The 22,865-nt window shown below is 40.0% G+C and overlaps 2 long non-coding RNA genes across 2 annotated transcripts; both read left to right on the forward strand.

Moving 5' to 3' along the window:
• Positions 1 to 6,950: 6,950 nt before the first annotated feature.
• On the forward strand, positions 6,951 to 7,736 carry LOC143419152 (uncharacterized). Its single transcript, XR_013099128.1, has 2 exons — positions 6,951 to 7,238; positions 7,335 to 7,736. It is a non-coding gene; the product is annotated as an uncharacterized LOC143419152 (long non-coding RNA).
• Positions 7,737 to 13,436: 5,700 nt separating this feature from the next.
• On the forward strand, positions 13,437 to 18,079 carry LOC143418927 (uncharacterized). Its single transcript, XR_013098877.1, has 2 exons — positions 13,437 to 14,792; positions 16,487 to 18,079. It is a non-coding gene; the product is annotated as an uncharacterized LOC143418927 (long non-coding RNA).
• The last annotated feature ends 4,786 nt before the right edge of the window (positions 18,080 to 22,865 follow it).

Consider the following 22,865-nt stretch of genomic DNA (forward strand, 5'->3'; position numbering starts at 1 on the left):
CACCACTGCCTTCACAGATGACTTCTGTTAAAGCAATACCATGTTCTGATTGTACAGCAAGGGCAGAAAACATGCTCCATCACACTATGTTCAAATCCATCACAGAAACCTAAATAGCAGGTTGCTGTTTACTATTAATGTCGATTAAAATCACGATTTTTCCTGCTGATACTGTGAAGTTTACGCAACCCACAGGAGCAGTTTCAAAGCTTTACTGTTGGCAGAATGCGAGCTACCAAGAAAGAGAAAACCACTTAAATAGATTCTTTCTAACTGGCTGTAGACACATATGAAAACCAAAATTGAGTGAATCTCATGAGGAAATATCTTGTATATTGGTGCAATTTTGACCGTCCACTCTAATAATACATGTGGTTGGAGCAATGGCTTTAAAAACATCAATAACACTTTCTCTGCTGTGGAGTGGCTGATGTTCGTGATGTAGAACATCACAATCCCCACAGAACCATTCCTCTGGAAGACACTCTCTGCACATAGACAGGACTTTGAACAAATTCAGCAAAATTTGAATAACTGAAAGTAGTATGCACTCAGATCCAGCCACTCTTGACAAAGGTAGCAGCTTCTATTTTGATATTATAGCTCCGGGTGGCTCAGTGTGCTTCACTATGAGCTGACGGTTAAAAGGACATTTGTCAAACTCATGTGGTTTTATAATTATTAAACTTCTCACACGCTCAAAGACATAAATGTCAGCCAACAAGGCATCGCTCATCAAGCTTAGCTCCATAGAAATGTATGTTATTGACACTTAATAACAGCAGGGTGAAGACAGTGGCAACACAGAGGATGGCCAACAGCTTCTGTGTCAGTGAGACATTTCAGCTGGTGTGGCCGTGCTTCTTTCCAGCACTCAGCAGCTTTCTGCTGCCAAAAGGACCGTGACACTGCCCTACTTCTTTGAGCCTCCGGAGAATGACATCAATCCAAAACAGCAGACAGCCTTTTCAAATACTTTTCTCTAAAGAATGCAAATATCAAGTATTCTTGCTCCCCTTTCTTTCTGATAATGTCACTTTTACAAATCCTGTCCCATCAGCTCTCATGGCTGGTTTGGCTTTGAGGGTCGGGGAGGACAAAAAGCTATTAAGGACCTTTTGATCTGCAGTCCAGTTCTCCTCTAAAGTATTAAGGATGAAGCAACAGTGCTCCTCTTTGCTATTCTGAAATGTGTGTTAAACACAGTGTAGAAGGTAAGTAGAAGCTTACACAGCACCATCAGCCATCATGCTAAATTTGCATCTTCAAAAGTCAATGCAGCCAGACTCACACCTGATTATAAATGTTCAGGAGACACTGTTGAATGTTTAGTGTTAACTTAAATCACTCATCATTTACAGCATTACAGAGTTCGGGGTTATGGGTTAGCACTATCATGTTACCCGTAACTGTATTAACTATGGTAGTAACTTAACTAGCAGTGTTGGTCAAGTTACTTACTTCCCCCAAAAGTAATCCCCTTACTTTACTGATTACTTATTTTCAAAAGTAATTAATTACTTAGTTACTTTTTAAAAACATGATTTATGACCTGAATAGGTAATAACGCAATAGATCTTTCAGCCCAATTCTACTTTTTCTGCATCATCCATCATACAAAATGTAATCAAATGGAAAAGTCTGTTTTTAAAACTTGTTTTATTAGTTTGAATCTTTTTACTTTATGCATCAAGCAAAAATTAAATTATATGCAACATCCTGACTAGAAGAAATTTGTGGAGGAATCCGCGAGTCTCTCTGTGAATTTCCAATCCCGTAGTAGCGTACTCGGTGCTTGCTCTGAAGTTAAGGGTTTTTTTCACTGTAAAAAGAAAGTTTCTAAAAGTTTTTGTCACTTTTTACGGAATCAAACTCAAAGTAAGTTCAGTACTTCCACGCTTTAAACGCTGCACGGTCATACTCTCTCTGCACTCCTCCATAGATTATCCATTCTTGATCTGCACACAGCTGTTATTGTCATGAGGCACTCTGGCAAAAAAATTACGGTTTTAGTAACGCAGTAACGCAGCGTGCTTATGGGAAAGTAACAGTAATCTAATTACCTTTTTGCAATAGTAATCCCTTACATTACTCGTTACTTGAAAAAGTAATCGTGTTACTGCCCATCTCTGGCTGTGAAACACTAATAAAAAATGATTAACTCAAGTTTTTGCTGCTAAAGTTGGTTCCATCAGCTGCTGAATCACAGGATGTACTTGGTTATAGTCATTTGTGCATTTTGGGTTGCTTTAAATAAATAATGATGTGTTGTAATCATCCAGATCTAGAAGCTTAAACTGCTTTTTCACGTGTCTGTAAATGAATTTCTTTCTTATCATTGGTGTGGGCTGACACTTGACACTCTGTGGCTCCTGATTTGTCTGTTGTCAAGGTCTCACCTCAGTGTGATTCCTCACGTTTTGTCATGATTAAAGGATGAATGGGAACACAGCTTCAGTCACTGTGTTCACTTCCTGATATGTCAGAACTGTGCTCACATCACTCACTTTTTTAACAACATGACACACTGCTGTAAACAGTGTGTCACGTTACTTGAAAAAAGTAATCGGATTACAGTAACGCGTGGGCAGTTAATGTCTCTGTTAACTAGTCATGATAGAAGCCAATATTTCTGTCCAAACATGGTCGGAATATGTTTCACTACAAGCTAACATTTACAGCATGACTTTAAGCTAGCACCATAAAGACGGTAAAAGACACTGTAATATGTAGAAATGCATGTGAAAAGTGTTATATTAGCAGTGGTTGTGCTACTCCACACAGCCACTTTAACATTACTGACACTGTATTTCTTACCTGTAAACAGCAGGTCTTGTGTGATAAAAGCTTGTGCAGAAAGTAGCAGGTGTAGACTGGTCCATAGCACTGTGTGAAGTGATAAGATGTGAAAGGACATATATAGGGTACCTTAAAGGGCGGCTTAAAAGTGTTTCCCTGAGCTTTTACTTGCAGCTTGATATCTAAATAAATGTAAATAAATATGAATGAAAAAAAAAAGCGGGAAAAAGGAGGAGCCCGGAGCTTCGTCTTTCGCTCGGCCTACCCCGCTATAGCAGACGGACCGTCAGAGACTCGAACTTGGCCGTTAAACTCTGGGGTCTGAATGCTGGCCTCTTAAGGCTGCGCACCACACAGCAGGCCAGAAGAAAATAGAAAAAAAAGGACATTTATCTTCTGTTGTTCAACAATTTTTTTTTCGTTTTTTTAAATCTATTTAGCTTGTTGTGCAGTATTGTTCCACACAAATGACACATGGAAACCTAGCTATTTTTTTATTGGCTTTCACAAAATGGGACTGCCAATGTTGGAGGTGTTACTGCAAAGTCTTCCTGCTAGCCGGAAACCTGCTGGCGGCGCCACTATGTTCTCAGCACACTCTTCAGCGTCAGCTTTGTTGCCTGTTTTCGGCACACCTACCTAGTCCCACTCATCCACTTTATCTGCTCATGGCAGATTTACCCACACTGAGCACTCCTTGGATTAAGGTAAATTGAAGCAGGTCATTATAAAAAAGACACACAGTTTATCATCTTATCCTTGTGCAACACCTAAAAGCACTCTGTTCATTTGTTTGCTAGATTAGCCGCTAGCATACACACACTGTGTTAGAGGCTTGTTGCTACCTAGTTAGCGATGCTACACACCTGTTACTGTGTATTTTTCAATGATTCAGCACTCCTTGGATTTTTAGACAGTAATGAGATCATGTGCACACTCCACAGAGGTCCAGAGTCCAAATGTGACCTCTAGCACCAAACGCTTGCTGCAGTTCTTGGTGTCAGAGGTGACACATAAGGTATCGGGTTTCTGTGCGATTACTTTTTCATATAGGACCAAGTATGTTTGGATAGCGTTTTGCCCTTGAAAACTGCCGTTGAATATTAGACATTGTTGTCTAATGTTATAAATGTATTGATGTGAAAGGTGTAAGTGTGACAAATATGGAATAAGATAGGAAATCAGAAAGGAGGCAAATACTTGTTCACAGGGCTATAGTCTGTAAATGATCTTTTGGCTATAGTAGATCTTTTACTTGTTCCTTTTTTAATTGTTTGTTTAAAATAGTTTTCTCTAGGTTAAGGCGTACGGTCCAGGCCTTCAGAGCAGTGGTCTGGCTGTTGGAAAACCCACTGAGTTCACAGTTGATGCCAAGCAAGGAGGAAAAGCTCCTCTGAAAATTATAGCCCATGAATATCTGGCTTTGTATATGATCACAAATATGTTAAATATATTGCATGTACCGTATTTTTCGGATTATGGGTCACACTTAAAATCCTTTTTCTCAATAATCGACAGTGCGCCTACTTAAATCTGATAGAACTAATCCCTTTTCTTCTGCACAGGATGTTGAAGGTAATTCTGTGGATGTCCAGGTTAAGGATAATGGCAACAGCACCTGCACCTACACCACACGCAAGCCTGTGAAGCACACTGTGATGGTCTCCTGGGGAGACGTTAACATCCCTGAGTAGGGATGGGTATCGTTTAGGTTTTATCCGATACCGGTGCCAAACCGGTACTTTTGAAACGGTGCCGGTGCTTAAACGGTACTCAAACCGGTGCTTAAAGAATGAAGAACACAAACTTTGTCCAAAAACCTCTCGTGTTCAGCATTGGTCTTACGCCTTTATTTATACCTTCATGGTACATGGTGAAACACACAGATAAAGCAGGAACTTAACTGCACGCCCTTCACTCGTGGGTGGAGAACATGCAGTTCCAGGAACTTAATCTAACAATAACAGCTGGTTTTCACAACTTATTGTGGTTAATGCTTTGTACGCTATCTATAAATTCAAATTCAAATTTTATTTGTCACATACACAGTCATACACAGTACGATATGTAGTGAAATGCTTGGATAACTGCTCGTGACCTAAAGAAAACAAAAAAGGAAAAGGCTATGAATAAGATAGGAAATAAATATGAAAAATTAAAAGGGTAAATTTAACTAGGAAGGAATAAAATATAAATTAAGGTTAAAAATGAAATAACTGTACAACACACTGGGAAAGAATAAGATAAAATATATAAATTAAATTGAAAAATGGCAAACCTTCTGTTGCTATGTGCTGATAACTAGAATATGCTTAAAGAAACTGACAGAAAAACAACTGCTTTATATGTGCTGGGAGTCAGGGAGTGTGCTCTCATGATAATTAAGTTTTGCACGTTCCTCTGACTGCTACAAGCATAAGGGAAATTTAAACATAATACACTCATATTTATTTCGCTGAAGGCATATATTCATAAAAGATAAAAATACTGTAACACAGATCGTTGAGCAGATCGTGTGTTGATCTGAGTCCTGTGATTTCCAGTAGTGATTTATTCCCATAACAAAATCAAATTGTCCTCTGCTGCTGTGTTGTTGCACAATGAAAATGATGGAGGTTTCAGAAACAGTCCGAACCTGGTTACTGTCTCAGATATGACGCTAGTCTTATCCTGCCTGCTTCTGTGTGTATATATGTAATATGCATATCCACATAATTATGGATTATTACAATTATGATATTTAATAAACACACACTGTGTTTTAAAGAACATACATTAAGAAACTGATTGTATTAAATTTTTATTTCAAATAAATTTCATTATATTTATAGTCATCATTTTATTATAGATTAAGTGCAAGAGTTGTTAAGTGTGGATAAATAAATAATAGTTTATTGCAATAGCAAATTGCGCCTTGGAGTCCTGAGGCACTGTGCAGGGCAACTAGGAAGTGTGTTCTGGACTCACTGTTAGTATCCACTGATTTAGTCACTGATCAACCTTCAGTCACGTAGGAGGACAGAGCTTCATGTTTATGGGATTAATGTGCAGTTTCATTGAATCCGTATTTATCTGTAAACAGGGTTCACACGGGTGCTTGAAATATGTGATCTTCGGTGCAGTTTTCCTGTTTTGTGGGGAAGAAAGGCTTTTTAAGCCAACCTAAGATGATTCGTTTTCATTTTCACATGGTCTTAGTGAGGTGATGCAAAGTGAAACATGCTTTCTGTGGGTTCTTTTGGCCATGTGCTGGGAAAGCTTGAACATGGACCTTGAAAGTGCTTAAAAAGTGCTTGAATTAGAGCCAGAAAAAAGCGTATGAACCCTTGATTTGGAGGTGTTGGAGTCTGAAACCATGTGATGACTGTAAGCTCTGTGATTTATTACCTGATGGACCAGCAACACCTTCACTGTGTTTAAATGAGAATGAATCCAGCTTTACTTTAATATAGACGGCAGTGTGCAAAAGTCTTGTGCCCTCGTTTCTTTACATTTTGCAGGAGAATTGGAAACGGGTGCAGCAATTTTTGTAGATCGGACTGCGTAGTTGTGAACTGAGTTTTGTAACTTTGTAAACCGAAAGATCAGAAAATTTCTAGTCATTCACATTTATTTAATGGGCTAAATTAAGTTTTGTCTTCAGGTCCTGGGATAATGGAAGGCGGGAGGGATTTGCTCAGATTAAACGGTTCTTCTTTCTAAACAAAAAGCGTGCAGATTCTGGTTTCGTTGTGTAGAATAAAATAAAAAAAAATGTTTTGACCTGGTTTAAAAACGTAAACAAATGGAGAAATGTGCTTATGGACGTAGATCCATCGATTATTCACTTTATTCAGTAATATGTGGCCTCATTAGTAAAGAACTGACCTGCCTTGTGTACTGTAAAGCACATGTACATATATTTCAGGATCACTGTAACCTCAGTGGCTTGAAATAAACTTTATTTTGGAGTTACATATTTTGATTTTGGGCAGTTTTCTTTACGAAACAACTGTTTCTGGTCATTCACATTTATTTAATATGCTAAATTAAGTTTTGGGCATGTGTGGCACCATGATATAGATGAATACATGAAAATTGCAGCCCCCCCCCCCCCCCCCCCATTTTATTTTTATGCTTCATGCTTCCTTTTGGGGAAAACTACTGTTAGTGTTTATTTTGCTGCAATATAAGTTCCGCCAGCAGAGGGCGGTCGAGTCTACGGTAGTGCAAAGTCTACGCTGACTGTAGACGGTTACGTCGTTTTCATTGGCCCGGAGTCTACGGTGAGCGTAGACACTGTAGACTCGGGCCAATGGGAGCGCCGAATCCCACTGTAGACGACCAATCGTCTGCTCGGCGGAAGTTGCGTCACCAAAACAACAACATACGGCGGTACAGCGAAGAAGCCGGCAAGTCCGCTATTCTTTATGGAAACTAGCATTTCTTTTATGTTTACAGTAAGTTATCGACTCTAAGACGCTCCTGGATTTAGCTGGAAGTACACGACGCCACGCTGAATACATAATTTAACCTTTTTTAACTCCATTTTATAGTCTTGGTATGGCGACACCGACGATTCGGGTAGTTAATCCAGATGCCCCTGCACATCGTCAGCAGGCGCTACTTATGGCAACCAAAGAGGCACGTTACTCTCGGGTGAGAAGTACGGTCTTCCCCAAACCTCCACAGGAGCTGCTCAGCCAAGTCACTGCCTTGACTCACGCAGAGAAGCTTCTTCAAGCCGAGGGTATCCACGCGCCTTTAAGTCAACAGTGCCTGGGAAAGCTGGTGGTGCCATTTGATCTTTACAATTGATCTTTTAAAAAACATTACAGTCAGAATCAAGTTCACTGATTGATTGTAGTGCTGTCTTTGTGTTTTACTGATTGCTTGCAGTGTTGTCCTTGTGTTTCACCATTTCATTTATTTTAATAAAGTGTTTTGTATTACAGTAACAGTGAGTTGTGGAATAACTTAATGAATGAATGACTTGGACTTACTGACCTTCTTTGAATCAGCATCACTATAGTCCAAAAGGCACTGACAAAACATACAAGCATAAATAAATAAAATCTATAGAAAGACAAACATGTTGTATATTTTTTTATTAAGTTACACACAAATAGCATACTCTGCCAACAGGTTTAAAAGACACAAATATGAAGAAACATAACAGACCTGAACCAAAGAAGCAATGTGTACAAGCAGGTGGCAAAGTCAAGTTCATAAAGTATTTGTACAACACATGTCTCTGCAAGAGCTTCAGTGTTTACTGGAATTGATTCTGAAACACTAACAGAGCTATTATCTATCTGTTATGTCAGTCAAATTTCCCATGATGCTCTTGGTTGAGATCTGGTGACTGTGAAAGCCATGGTATATGATCACACCATTTTCATAATCAACTATTCACTGACACTTCTTCAAATACTTTGTCACAGGACAAACATAATCTGTCATAGCAAAAGTGCACCCTAACATGGCAGCAAAGTGCAATGTCTCCCCATCTGGGGGTCAAGAGTTCAGGGTATGCCTTTAATTTCTTGCCTGTCTGTAAATGACAGTACAATGGCATGAATAATTCTTCACATTTTACCAGTATAAAAGTAAAACAATTACATGGTCTCATGGGGGCAACATAAAAGACTCCTCTTATGGATAGTCATTGCACATCATAATAACACAGAAGAAAAGAGAGCTATTTGTTTTCAATTGCTGTTGATTTCAGGGGACTTTCCAAACTGTTTTGGTTCAAAAGAGCCAAAGGATAATCATCATCACTATTGGCATAACAACTAGATGCTTTAATTGTATGTGCACTGATAATGCTTACTGTCCTGTCATTGTAAACCAGTCAAAATACATAAATAACACATTGTGAACATGGTGAAGACCACAGACAGCAGTACAGGTGTCAGGTGGGATAAAGGAGATGGAAACATCACCTGATGAAGAAAAAACAGACAACAGACTGAATGAATGAAAGAACGCTTCTTCATTGCACATTTTCCACCAATCACAAGCCTCTCCTTTCACTCTAGACTTTTGACCAATCACCAATCAGGATGAATTGCACTACTGTACTGTGCATCCCCATTCGCGGTGTCTCGCTAGAAGAGTAGTGCAGAGCTGGCGCACCAGGTAGTTCCTGATACCTCCTGTTTCTCTGTTTTTACAGGTATGCTGGGTTCCAAATAATACATATGCGATAGACAACAGTAGCAATCGATCATAAACGTAAAAGCGAGAGAGCCAATTCATGAGCTTGAGGGTTGATAACGGTGAATCGCCACCAGGTGTTGCAAAATTCACCTTTGTTAGAGGGAAGTCACCTTTGTTAAATAGCAAAGTATTTAAAAATGAATTTCATTATGTATGATCTGAGCATGCGCAGAATGATCCACAGCGCTCTTTGATCCTTTTTAAAAAAATTATTATTAAACTTTATTGAGAAACAGTATACAGAACGTGTATACAACCAGAGCAAAATTAACATATGCCAGGGGGTGTAATACAAAGAATTCATTCAAATATTTTGTAATTACTACAAATGGTAATAGTTTTCATAGCATTTTGTTAAGTAATCCACAAACCAATTTTATGTAACATAAAACATCATTATAGTAATATTTAAAATTAGGTTTTTGGTTACTGTTATTAGATTATTCTGTTATTATATGTTACCTTATATATGTAATCAAAGTAGTTGAATTAGAATACTGCTGTAGATCACATTATACCCTTTAAAATAGAGTGTGTGAGCTATATGTAGTGTAGTTCTCATTATACTTTTGAGTTAACAGAACATATTCACATATTAGTTCATTAGATAAATGTGCATCACTCTGTATCCTTGATCTGCTGGGAATGTGTTACACTGTTTTCTTGACATGCTTAATTGTTGAATCATGAAGAGAAGGTTGTAAGCAGGAGACTCTGTGTCTAAAGACAGGGGAGATAGATAGACCACATTCCACACCCCCACCTTACAGAAAGCAGAGAAACAACTGCCGAGGTCATAACTTAGGCGCTGTAACAGAGAAAAAATGTGATGTTTTGGCTTTTACGACTAGCTGGGGGCCACTAGAGACTATAAAAAGCTGAGCAACCCGTCACCATTTTGAGACATGTGCCTGACCCTCTGGTAGCATCTCTCCTGTCCGGACGTTGTAATGCTCTGACTGTTGAATTGTATGGAAATAAATGATTGTTGATTGAGCATTGATACACCGAGTATTGTCCCTCCTTCAGCCCAAAGATTCAAAGAATTGGGAGATTTCAACAACTTGGTGCCGTGTGACCCGGATCTTTGGTGTGCTGAGGAGGTGTAGATTTGGCCTTTGGTGAGATCGTGGGGCAAAGTGAACAGAAGGCCGGCCTAAAACAGAAAGGTAAGCACAGCCTGTTGTATTATAAATACCAAATGTGCATATTGGGCTTTCCAAATTAATCTGTTCGCTGAGTCACATGTATTTTCACAGTAAATTTGTCGGTGTCTGGTTTTTGGCGCAAGATACTAACAACATAAGTTGAGGCTGAATTCCAGTGTGTTAAATAAACTGCTTCTACCGAGATACTAATAACATACTACGTTGGACTAGTTGCAGCCACTTTACCTTCCACATTTAATTTTGTCTAATACTGGCTTCTGTAGCAATAATACGTTAGAATTTATTCTGAAGACGCGGCCATTAGTTCAGTACATTGAAGTCGAGGTTTGTTTATTTTGTTTATGGTGTCAGTGACGTCCTGGCTTTTGCCGGCTATGAAATAGAAGTTGATTTAAGGAAAAGCAGATGCTGGCTTCACGGTGCAGTTGAACGCTGGCAACGCGAGAGCGAAACACGTCCGTAGGTTTGGTTTATGATACGGCGTGTTCCGGTGGTGCGGCCGTGAAGTGCAGTAGTGGTTGGTGCTAGTTTTAGTACATTGGACAGAGGTTTGACGGTGGTTTGTGGCGTCAGTCGAGTTTTAAGGGCTGCGGTCATAATACAAAGTAAAATTTTAAGTACATAGAGCAACACCTGGTTTATGATGTCAGGTATAACTTCGGGGATGCAAGCATCACTTTTATGATGCGACTTTGCCCCGTTGTGGCGGTCATAAGCGCAGAGAAAGGGGTATTTTGGTCTATGGTGCAGTGTGCTTTAAGAAGATCTAATAGTTGAGCTCAGAGGTTTCTGTGCAAATTTCTGCTGATGAGAGGCGCTCTCTGTGTGTCACACTGATGGTGTAACGCGCTGTGTGTGTAAGGCGCGCTCTGGCCGTGGGTGAGGCGCGCTCTGAGTGTGCTTTTTGTGTGTGTGAAGTCTGAACACAGTGACAGTGACGGTTAATGTGTTTGATTAGGAGGACATTAGAGCAAATACACATTTTAGGATCAAAGGTTGATGCCTAGTGTACCTGTGGAACATTTTGCCTATGGAGTAGCGACCCTCCTGTCCAGGGACGCTTGGCCAGGACCGGCGGCGTCCGGGTGCTGAGGTGGTGACTTGGGGAGGTGAGGGCCCCCGCATAGCCACGGAAATAACACTGGAACGACCGTGTAATCACGGGTTCACATTTATTTCCGGACTAGAACAAGACACATTTTGCGAACAAACGTTGAGTCTAGATTAGTAAAGAAATATAAAAAGGTTGAATTCCTCGTTTCAGTGGTTGAAATTGTTGTGTGCCTGTCCCCTGACGAGTGTGAAATTAGAATAAAGAGGGAATTCGGAGCCACATAGAGATAGACGGGCATAATTGGGTGTATTACTCTGTGGTGTAATAAAAATAAAAAGGAGAGATAGTAAGAGGTGTGCAGTGGAGAATTATGGAGGAGTAGAGAGAGGAATGTGTTGGGAGACTGGCGTACAGTTTACGCTGTCAAGGTAGGCGTGTTGCCTGCTTATCTGTTTAACAGTGATGAAAATGAAATTAAATAAATCTCTTAGTGTGTTAATACAGGAAGCTGCGGACCTGGACCAACTGCCCCCACAAGCACAGCGGCCGAAGCAAAATTATAGGTAATGGGAACCACACCCAGCACGAATCAGCAGCTGTGAAAAAGACAGCAGCGAGGAGAGAATTAGAGGAGAAATTAAGAGAAGTTTTAACACATAAAATTGGGGCCAACGGACTTGTGGAGGTTGGGAAGGCGTCCGGAGCATCACAACAAAAAGGTGAAACAAAAACACACACAAGCAGAGAAATCTGAGAGAAAGGCTCCTTTTAAGGTAACGCCTAGTTTGAGAAAAGATAAAATTAACCTGCTTTTATACAAATGCACATACACGCAATGAAGAAACAGCTTACACTCATGAACACGTGAAGATTTTCCAGCAAGGTTAAAGAAAAATTAACATACTTAAATGATGAAGTCTATACATTACTGACAAAGAAACCCTCTGGGTTGCAGGACAACAATTTAACTTAAAAAAAAAAAAAGGAACACTGGTCTAACCAACCAGGCAAGACGCAACAAATTTAGTGGTAAAAAGAGTCAAATTGTGACATGTTTTCTGTTGATTGATTAATAAAAGTGATTACTGAATGAAAGAAAGTTCCTTTTTTGGGCTTTTAAACATGATCTTAAGAATTTTAACATATACCGGTGTTGTCCTGTCAACTTGGTGGGTTAGGAGTTGATTATATCGGGAGACAAAAAACAAAAAAAGGGGGAGAGAAGGCTGACACAGGGCCTGGTCCCGGTGTGTCTCCCCTCTGAATAACACAGCCAACACAACAACATTTTCCTGTTCGTTTGTTTTTGTTTTTTGTTTGTTTTTGTTTTTTCTATACATATTTAATTACAGGCTGCTTTGCCGGCCCTGAAAGCCGAGGCTGACTGGACTCCTGCTCTCCCCCATATGTGACACTGACCAAATGCTGCAACAGCTGGACCCACAACAACGACCTGAGAATGTCAACAGACCTGCAGGAATGTGATCTCATGCAGCCGAGACGGAGAGCACTAAACCTAAGGCCCGTTTCACTACACGGGGGAAAAATTCCCAGACTGCGTCAGCTGACAGAGCTGTGACGAGACGCCCGCCAAGCCCGAATGAAAAGTAAGGCAGAGCGAAAGAATGCTGACCTTGATAACTTTGCATTCACACTGTGCAGGACAGTGATGGACCAACACGGATGATCGGGTGGCGAAAAAGGGCGTGACCGAGACAAGAGGAGTAACTGAGGACAGAAGGCACCTCAGAATGGACAAAAACACAGAAGAAGATGCAGGTTTCACCTGCGGTGAACATCGACACTGGAGAAAGGACTGCCCCAATTGGGGTCAGAACCAGGACGGACTGAATTTTGAGCAGCAGCAGCAATGGTCGCAAACAAACTGAAAAGGAGGGGGGCAGGACCCCAGGGCACGCTTCAGGCCGTGGTTTACCCAGAACACCAGAACAGGAAAGTGATGAACACAAACACCCACACACACACACACACACACACACACACACACACACACAGATTCAGAATGAAGTGAAATACACACATGAACACGTGCACTCGTTGAGTGAGTGAGAAATGACACACACACACACACACACACACACACACACACACACACACACAGATTCAGAATGAAGTGAAATACACACATGAACACGTGCACTCGTTGAGTGAGTGAGAAATGACACACACACACATATACACACACACACACACACACACACACATTGAGAAGTGATCCACATACACACACACACACACACACACACACACACACACACACACACACACACACACACACACACACACATTGGAATGCTGATTCACTGAGAAGTGATCCACATACACACACACACGCTGATGCAATGAAGAATGCTTTGCTTATGCTGATATGCAAAATGCTGCACACAAACATCCCAATGCATAATTTTTATGAGGAGCCATTGATTACCATTAAATACTTAGAATGTGTTATATGTCACCTAGAAGGCATTTATGTAGATTTTAGGAATAAGCTCTAAAACGGTTTGGTTATGAAAACAATGTCTGTGCGTGATGTCTGTTTATGGCTCAAGGCCTTGACTGAATTCTTTGCTGTGCTTCACACAGCCCTGATGAGGAACAGTGGCACAGAGTGAAAATGATGAATTAATAGTGTAAGTTTTAGGTCGGAGTACGGCATTTTCTGTGATTGAGTTTTAATTCAAGGAGGAACAAAAGGTGTTACGGCACCTGAGGTTCTCATTCCCACACAATATTTTAAACCAGCAGGAAGCAAAATTTTCCTGTGAATTTCTGGTTGATTGTTTGGTTTTGTTTAGCGCTAGCTTGATTTTATCAGTGAGCTTTGGCTTGTGTTCTTTCTCGTAAGCGAGAGAGGATAGTTTTATGCTTGGACATGTCTGCAACGGGCCCTAGTTTGTGTTATTGTTGTTAGTGTTTTGTTGGTTATGTCTGTTTTCGTTTTGTTACAGTGCACTGAGATAAGAAAATCTGAGAGGTGTGATCCACCGGTGGTGATATGTTGATATTTTGTGAGTTCATGATTTAACAATCAGCTCTTTAAACAAGGCCTGAAAGATTGAAATTTAAAGCGCTATAAAATATTATTACTGTAAACAGTTGCAAAGTGTGCTTCTCCATGATTGTAATTGGCTTGGGAGAAATTCACTTATAGGGAACACTGATCTAAAAGGATTGCACCGAGTCAATCCGGCCCAAAAAACAACAAGGAATTGTTTTCCTTTAAAATGATGACGTCATCTTGCTGGTGATGGAGGCTCGAATAGGTTGCGCGGGAGACTCCATTATCAGCAACATCTGGTATGAATGTGTATGGAGGTATGCATGTGAATGGACTGTGATGGACTGACGACTAAAAGTTTTGACTGACTTGATACTGAGACAATGACTGCACCCACTTTAGGATTAGTAAATGCCAATAAACAATTCATAAACAATTCACCCAGCGGACAAGAGAAGGGTGGATGCTTCGCTTTGTTTTGTTTTGTTTTTTCAGGAGCAGGAGGATAAGAGAGACTGGAGGAGGAGACTCTAGCTTCACATAAGTATGAACTGCAGACTTAACACTGTGGTTGCTGATTTTGAGTTACTGATGTTTGCATTAAGAAAACTGTGCTATATTAGCTGTGTTTTGATTAAGGTATCATGTTATATTATTGGGAATGCCAAATGCTACAGTGGAGAAGACTTTTTATACCACTCATGACTGGAATATGTTATTATTAACCATAGCAGGCCACTGTAAAAAGTCAATTAAATTTTATAGAGGAAAATCGCCAAAATTGAACAATACCTATGAATGACTGGCCACATTCAGAATAGAGATATGCAATAATAAACATTGGTCCACGTGATTTAGGTTCTCACTTGAAATAGTAAGTTATTAAATGTAGAATATAATCGACAGGGACATTTGATAGGATGTGGTACTGCAAAAGAACAAGAGCAAAGTAAATAAAGAAAATATTGTGTTTAGTTTGGATAAATTCAAATTAAAATGTACCATTACACTCAGAGGATCAATATGAAATAAAACATATGCAAAATTTGTAGGAAGTACATGACTGATAACTGTTCTGTCCTGAGCGTTTGTTTCTAGAGCACCCACTTGACCACACCAACAGTTTCTCGCCACCGAGGAGGGGTACTTGCAAAAAGAATAAAATAAAAATTTGAGTTTAACAAAACATTTTAAATGTAAATATCAAGCTTACCTTTCTTTTTCCATGAAATGTGCTTGTGGGCACGCCAGCCATTTTGAAAAGGTGGGCAAAACAATTGGCAAGGCCACACCCCCACACATGTGATATAATTTTAAAGGTACTGTTGCCCTCTCTAAGAAACATCAGGAATTAGAGGAGTGGCAAGTAGAGTATGCGAGCTACAAGCAAAAACTAAAATGTGTACTACAGTGTGCAAAAATGAAATACTGGGTCATCAGGGGGTCATGAGGGACATTTATAAAACTAAAAGTCCCACTAACCTTAAAGTGCACTTGAAAAGCTCACACAAGAAGGCTAACCTAGCTTACCTAGAAGACCTCATCAGGGGGAGCACACTCCCCCCTCCTTGAAGAGCTCACCCACTCAACCCGCATCCCCAGAAAACAGCTAACCCCAGATAAGGCAGCGTGATGTATCCCGAGACAACAGGACTGGGACATCTAAATAAAGGTGTGAAACAATCGCCTTCAAAAGGTTATCAATTCACTTCAACCAAAATTAGGACCACTCGGTGCGGCAAGAGTTAATAGTTATTAGTCTCAACACCCAAGGATAACCAGAAGAGCATGACTGATATGATGGAACTGGGATTTTGTTACACTTAATTTTTGCAAAACACAAATAAAACTAAATTGAAACTAAGGATTTTCAGAAAATAAAAACTACACTAAACTAGCAAACAATTGGTAAAAACTGATTAAAACTGATGAAAATTGCAAAACTATTACAACCCTGGTCCAGACTAAGATGGTGTTGGACATCTTCGGGGCAGAAAAGGGTTGGTGTGACCAAGGTGTGGTTTGGCTTGTTGTATGTACATTTCAAAATGTTACAGCTCTGGATGGACCAGTTACCAGGGCATGGAAGGATGACAGACTTTATTACATGAGGAGAAGGGACATTTTCGGGATCGAAGATCCTCAGGGATGACAAGGCTGGAGCAACGGTACTCGAGAGAAGAATTTCTGATACTTTCTGAGATATGATGTCACCAACCTTCTCTTTTAATTGTCTAGCTCCAATGAATTGACACATGGGAGTGTGTCAAAAAGGGGGAAGTTGAGTCCGAACATCAAACAATGGTTTTATGAACATCTTATGACGTTATTTCTGTGTTTAATAATTTAGCTATGGTAAAACTTAAGCTTATAATGTGTTAGACTTAGAAAGGGTTCACTAATTTTTGATTTCTTTTACACACACATAGATTATGATTAGAATAGGTCCTGAACATAATATTTTAAACCAAATTTGAATCATTAGAAGAACAATGGATAACAATATTAGATTATCAAGGCTAGGGAGAGAGGTGTTTTGGTTTTCTGTCTCTTGCAGAGAAAGGAACAGACACCAGACGGGGACCCGGAGATGTGAGGACCCTTCACAGCAGGGACAGATGTAGGGACTGCCGAGACAGCAACTGGGGTCAAGTGTCATGACGTTTGGGCTCCTGGAGAAGATGGATCCCACAAACACAGCAATAACCATGAAGGGGTTGGCGAAAACCAGGAACACCAGACCAACGAGGTTCAAGAGGCTCTTGGCAAAAAGGGGGACACGCCGGTGACCCCAAAACACACAGATCCTTGTTTGAAATCGGGGCAGAATAATCCCCAGAACTGTGCAATGACTAAAGGGTGGTCTAACCCCGGAGGTCGAAGAAAGAAGCTGAGAATCACCCAACTGGAAGACACTGGTAGCTGCAGCAATAAAAATAAAGGTTAAAAGCTCCTTAGACAGAGGTTCTAGTCTAAGTACATTTGAAAGGTATAAGGTGGCATTAAAATGGGAGTGGAAAACTGGAGCACCAAAATAAAGCTGTGGGAGAATTGGGGAGTGATGGGAGAGTCATCTGTAACTGCTGTTATGGTTGTAAATCTAACTTTGCTTGCATCTGAACTGCGTGAACACAGAGGTCATCCCACATATGGTCCACCCGTTAAAGGGGGACAGAGGGCCTCAGGATCAAGAAAACCTGGACCTTGCGACCCTGGAGTGCATGTTGTAAGTGATCTCTTTCAGAGATCAAAAGGGGGAATTATTAGATTATTCTGTTATTATATGTTACCTTATATATGTAATCAAAGTAGTTGAATTAGAATACTGCTGTAGATCACATTATACCCTTTAATATAGAGTGTGTGAGCTATATGTAGTGTAGTTCTCATTATACTTTTGAGTTAACAGAACATATTCACATATTAGTTCATTAGATAAATGTGCATCACTCTGTATCCTTGATCTGCTGGGAATGTGTTACACTGTTTTCTTGACATGCTTAATTGTTGAATCATGAAGAGAAGGTTGTAAGCAGGAGACTCTGTGTCTAAAGACAGGGGAGATAGATAGACCACATTCCACACCCCCACCTTACAGAAAGCAGAGAAACAACTGCCGAGGTCATAACTTAGGCGCTGTAACAGAGAAAAAATGTGATGTTTTGGCTTTTACGACTAGCTGGGGGCCACTAGAGACTATAAAAAGCTGAGCAACCCGTCACCATTTTGAGACATGTGCCTGACCCTCTGGTAGCATCTCTCCCGTCCGGACGTTGTAATGCTCTGACTGTTGAATTGTATGGAAATAAATGATTGTTGATTGAGCATTGATACACCGAGTATTGTCCCTCCTTCAGCCCAAAGATTCAAAGAATTGGGAGATTTCAACACTGTATTTGTGAAAATAAAATTTAGCTAAGATAAAAAGTTTATTATAAAGTAAACATCTTTTTTTTGTAGCAAAATCCAAAACATTGAGACCACCGTGTTCATAGTCATTCATCACTACACTCTTTCTGATGTAATGTCCCGTTTTTCCAGAGGAAGTTGAAGAGCATTCGGTCAATATCCTTACAAGTTTTGCCGTGCAGAGAAATCGCTGCATAAGTCAGTCGAGACAGACCTTCTGCTTTTGAGAGCAATACCCTTCCTCTTAAACTTAAATCTCTCTGCAACCATTGATTTAAATTGGTTTGAGATTTTTTAATAATTGGGGGAAAATTTAGTGAAATTCTGTCTTTTGGATCTTTGCAGAACTATTAGCATTGGAATACAGAGTTTTGATAGCTTTGCAGAAGATATCACCAAAACCAAATTTCTGAAGTGTAAGAAATATAAATTCATGCTCAATTGAGTCAAAGGCTTTAGAGAAGTCCAGGAGAAGGATAAATGAGTCATCAGATATTAATGCCGAGTAGTCCAGAATATCCAAGACGAGTCTAATATTATTGGAGATGTGTCTGTTTGTCATAAATCCATAAATCTTGAACGAACAAAAGCTTCTTCAGCTTTCTGGCAGTAGAGCTCATCCAGTTCAGATTGAAAGGACCTAAGATGTAATCTATCCTCCTCCGAGACCTCGTCTGGTGGGAGTTGATATATCGCGGAAGATTATATTCTGCTGCTGCCCTTGACTTAGCTATTTTTGCCCCATACTGTCTTTACATTTTACTCGTTTCAAATTAAAAAAATTCCCAGTTTATGCCATAGGAATTGTCAATATTAGCCTTGTGTATAAAATGTTTTAACAGTCGTGTGATTTCTGAATTGTATGGCTCAAAAGCGAACTACTTAAGTTCCAATATGAGGATCTATTAACCTATCCCCACAAGCTGCATGTCTTTGGACGGTGGGAGGAAGCCGGAGTACCCGGAGGGAACCCACGCAAACACGGGGAGAACATGCAAACTCCACACAGAAAGACCCCGGCCTGATGGTGGAATTGAACACAGGACCTTCTTGCTGTGCGGCAACAGTGCTAACCACCGTGCCCCACTCTGAGAACTGCAATAAGAAAAAAAAAATTCTTATTGCAGTTCTCAGAGTTACGAGATAATCTGAGAGAGCTACAGGAAGTCAATAAATCACTTTTTTTTCTAGATATATAATTACCTGAAAGAGTTGCTGAGACATGAACTCGTTTCCTGCTTAGTGGCTTCGCACACTGTTTCAGCTTAAGCCTGATAAGTTTTGTGAGGCTTTAAAACTCAAAATCATTTCTGTGAAAATTTTTTCAGTTTTTCCAAAACTCCAAAATGTGGGAAGCTGAATATGATAGAAGCTAATGTCCTACGGTTATGTGGAAAAGAAAGCTGTCACAGGACTGTGAAAAACTAAATACACTTCATTATTCAGTAGCCTGTAGAGCTACTTCTGCAGCAATAACTTGAACTAATCACCTTCTGTATTGCTTCATCACTGTCACATTGTTGTGGAGGGATTTTGGCTCATTCGTCTTTACAGCATTGCCTTGGTTCATTAACATTTGTGGACATTCGTGCATAGCTCTCAAGGTCACGCCACAGCATTTCAATCAGTTTGAGGTCTGGACTTTGATTGAGCCATTGTTGTACATTTTGGGGCTTATTTTGCTGTTGCATGACCCAGTTTCACTCAAGCCGTGGGACAGATTGGCCTTACATTTTATTCAAGAGTACTTTGGTGTACAGGTTAATGGTTGAGCTAATAACGGCAAGGTACCCATGTCATGTGGTTGGAAAATAAACCCAAATCATCACCCCTCCTCCAAATGCATGTTGGTATGAGGTTTTTGTTGTGATATACTGTGTTTGCTTTTTTCCAAATGTGGTGCTGTGCATTATAGCCAAACATCTCTTTAGTAATCTTTGGTCTCGTCTAGGGCTGGGCAAAACGATTATTTTCCTAATCGATGAATCTAGCGATTAATTCTTCGATGCATCGATTAATCTAACGATTCGTTTTTCAATCCGATTCGATTTCGATTCGATTAACGATTTTTTCCCCCCATTATTTGACTTGTATAGCAATTTCACATTTACTAATTTATGTATATAAATGAAAAACACAAATTTATTCATTTGAAGACCTTTTAATAAAAAAAATTGCAATCAATACAATAGAGATAGCATTTAACAAGAATTGAAATGTGCAAACATATATAAAATTAAGGAAAAGTTAACAAAACATTTCAAATAAATAGCAACAATGGTGTCTTTAAACAAACAAAATGTAACATTCACTTTGCTTTCTGCCAAAAAGTGCTCTTCATTCACAAAACAAAATCCACAATAACATTGTACTACAATCTTCTGTTTTTAACAAAAAATTTAATGTTTTGCAAAACAAATATAACAAAGGAAATCATAGCAAAAAATTAATAATATACAAACAGCAGCAATGGCGTCTTTGAACAAATAATGAAATGACAAGTTACCCCTAAGTAGGACTCTGTGACCAGACTTGTCCAAGCATCAGTGGTAAGGGAGATTTTGGATGTGGCCTTTTTTAGTTCTTTCCTTAGTTTCTCCACTGAAGTTTCATACTTTCTCTCCATCATGCTTGTAAAATGACGCTTAGACGGCAGAGTGTAACCTGGTTGGAAAGTGGTCAGCATTTCTTTGAATCCCTCACCCACAGCAAGTGGTCTCTTGTCTTTTAAAATCATAGATAAGTCGCTCTCAGTAAGTACAGCCACCTCCTGCGGGGTGCATGGCGTACTTCTTCTCTGAAAGTAGTCCTCCAGACTTTTCTGTTTATTCCTGAAATCATAAATCACACACAGCACACAGATGAATTCGAATAATTACAAAATAATTATATGGAAAGCATAATATCAAAATAATTTGATAAGGATCTGGTTGAGATAGATAGATATACACACACACATACTGTTATGCCATGTGCTTTCATAGCATAACAGTAAGAGGTTAATAATAATCCCCAATGTTGAACATATGATATGCAGTAATCATGATGGCTGGAAAAGATAACGTTTAAATAGCCATAGCTGATGGCACCTTTACTGGTGCACTGCTTTCTAGTCATTAGATGGCATAACTTTGACCTATAAGATCAAGCTGGAGAAGCATTATGTATTAAAACAGCATTCAAATAGGATTAAACACATTAAATTTGACAAATCAAGAGTTCATTGTCATTTTGCTTTTGCAAGCACTTTAACAATGTTGTAATAGTGTCCACGACGGCTACGTTTAGCAGGTGGTGCATTATCCTTGTTAACATTTCTCCTGCGGCCAATTCGCTGTCTCACATTTTTTGTCTTTCGCCGATTCTGATAATCAGCCTGCGTGCATTCCGACTCATTTTGCCAGCATGGGCCACAAACAAAACAACAACAACAACTAAACAGCAGCTGCTATATGTTACTGCTAAGCAGCTTAAATGAGTTTTGCATTTACGGAGGTTGGGTGTTTATCTCTGTGTCTATGAGTGAGTGTACGTCTACGTGGGGGGGGTCTGGATGAATTAACGGGTAAAAACTAGCGTTAGTAAAAAAGTTGAAAACTTACAGTGGTTTGTCCTTTGCAGAAGCTGCTCCTGGATGCAGTCGTTTGAGGTGCTGGTGCATAGCCGTTGTGCTTTTATGATAGGCCATTTCCACCTCACAAAGCCGGCAAACGACTGAATCACTTCCTTTTCTGTTAAAATATCCCATACTGTAGAACTGCGTGTTCGGGTGGAGTGATTTAAGTTGACTGCAACTGCCTCATTCATGATTCCGCTACTCGCTGCCGCCATGTCTTTTTTTGAAAGTGACGACGCATCGACGCAGATTTTTTTACGTCGACGTATTTTTTGCGTCCACGTAATCGATTACGTCGACGCGTTGTCCCAGCCCTAGTCTCGTCTCTGCAAAGCATATTGTTCCAGAGGTCTTGTGGTTTGTTTAGATGCAGCTGTGAAAGCCTGAGCCATGCTGCAGACTTTGTTTTAGAGAGAAGAACTTTAACATGGTAATTGAGGCCTGTAGAGTCTGGGATGTAGCTTTTAGGGTTTTTCGCAGTTTCATTGAGCGTTGCACAATCTGACCTTGAGGTGAATTAGCTTGGACTGCCACTCTTGGCAAGACGGTTGAATGGTCTTAACAGATCCCTGAATGCTCCAGAAAAAAAAGAAACAAGGCTTAGTACGCATCACTGAAACAAAGATCTGATCGACAAGCTGGTACTCTACACATGCAGTTACCAGCATAAGGTATCAGTGTACAGGAAATGATGGAATGGGCACTGCATTGTGCTTAAGGTCAACTATCTGGCATCATTCAAATAAAACTGGGAGCAATGAGACCCAACAGAGTGTCAATCACAGAAGGCAAGCACAAGCTAGACTGAACAGCATCTGTCAAGATTGACTTGTGGGTCTGCTTTAGCAACAATCTCTCATATATTATTCCATTAACTAAGACGGTAGTCAATTAATGTTTCTTAGCACAATGCGTTAAAACGGATAGCTAGCTGGCTCTGACCAGAGACAAGAAATTCATCCCAATAACAAAAAGAGGAAGAGGTTGTGGTTTTGTTAGGCCTGTGCCAGTTTCATGACTTAAAGCAACAGCTTCCTCAAAGCATACTGTCAATGGGAGGTTACCAGGCAACCAGCTGTCCACTTCACTTAC

This window comes from Maylandia zebra, linkage group LG6 (genome assembly GCF_041146795.1).
Source record: "Maylandia zebra isolate NMK-2024a linkage group LG6, Mzebra_GT3a, whole genome shotgun sequence".
Taxonomy (NCBI): domain Eukaryota; kingdom Metazoa; phylum Chordata; class Actinopteri; order Cichliformes; family Cichlidae; genus Maylandia; species Maylandia zebra.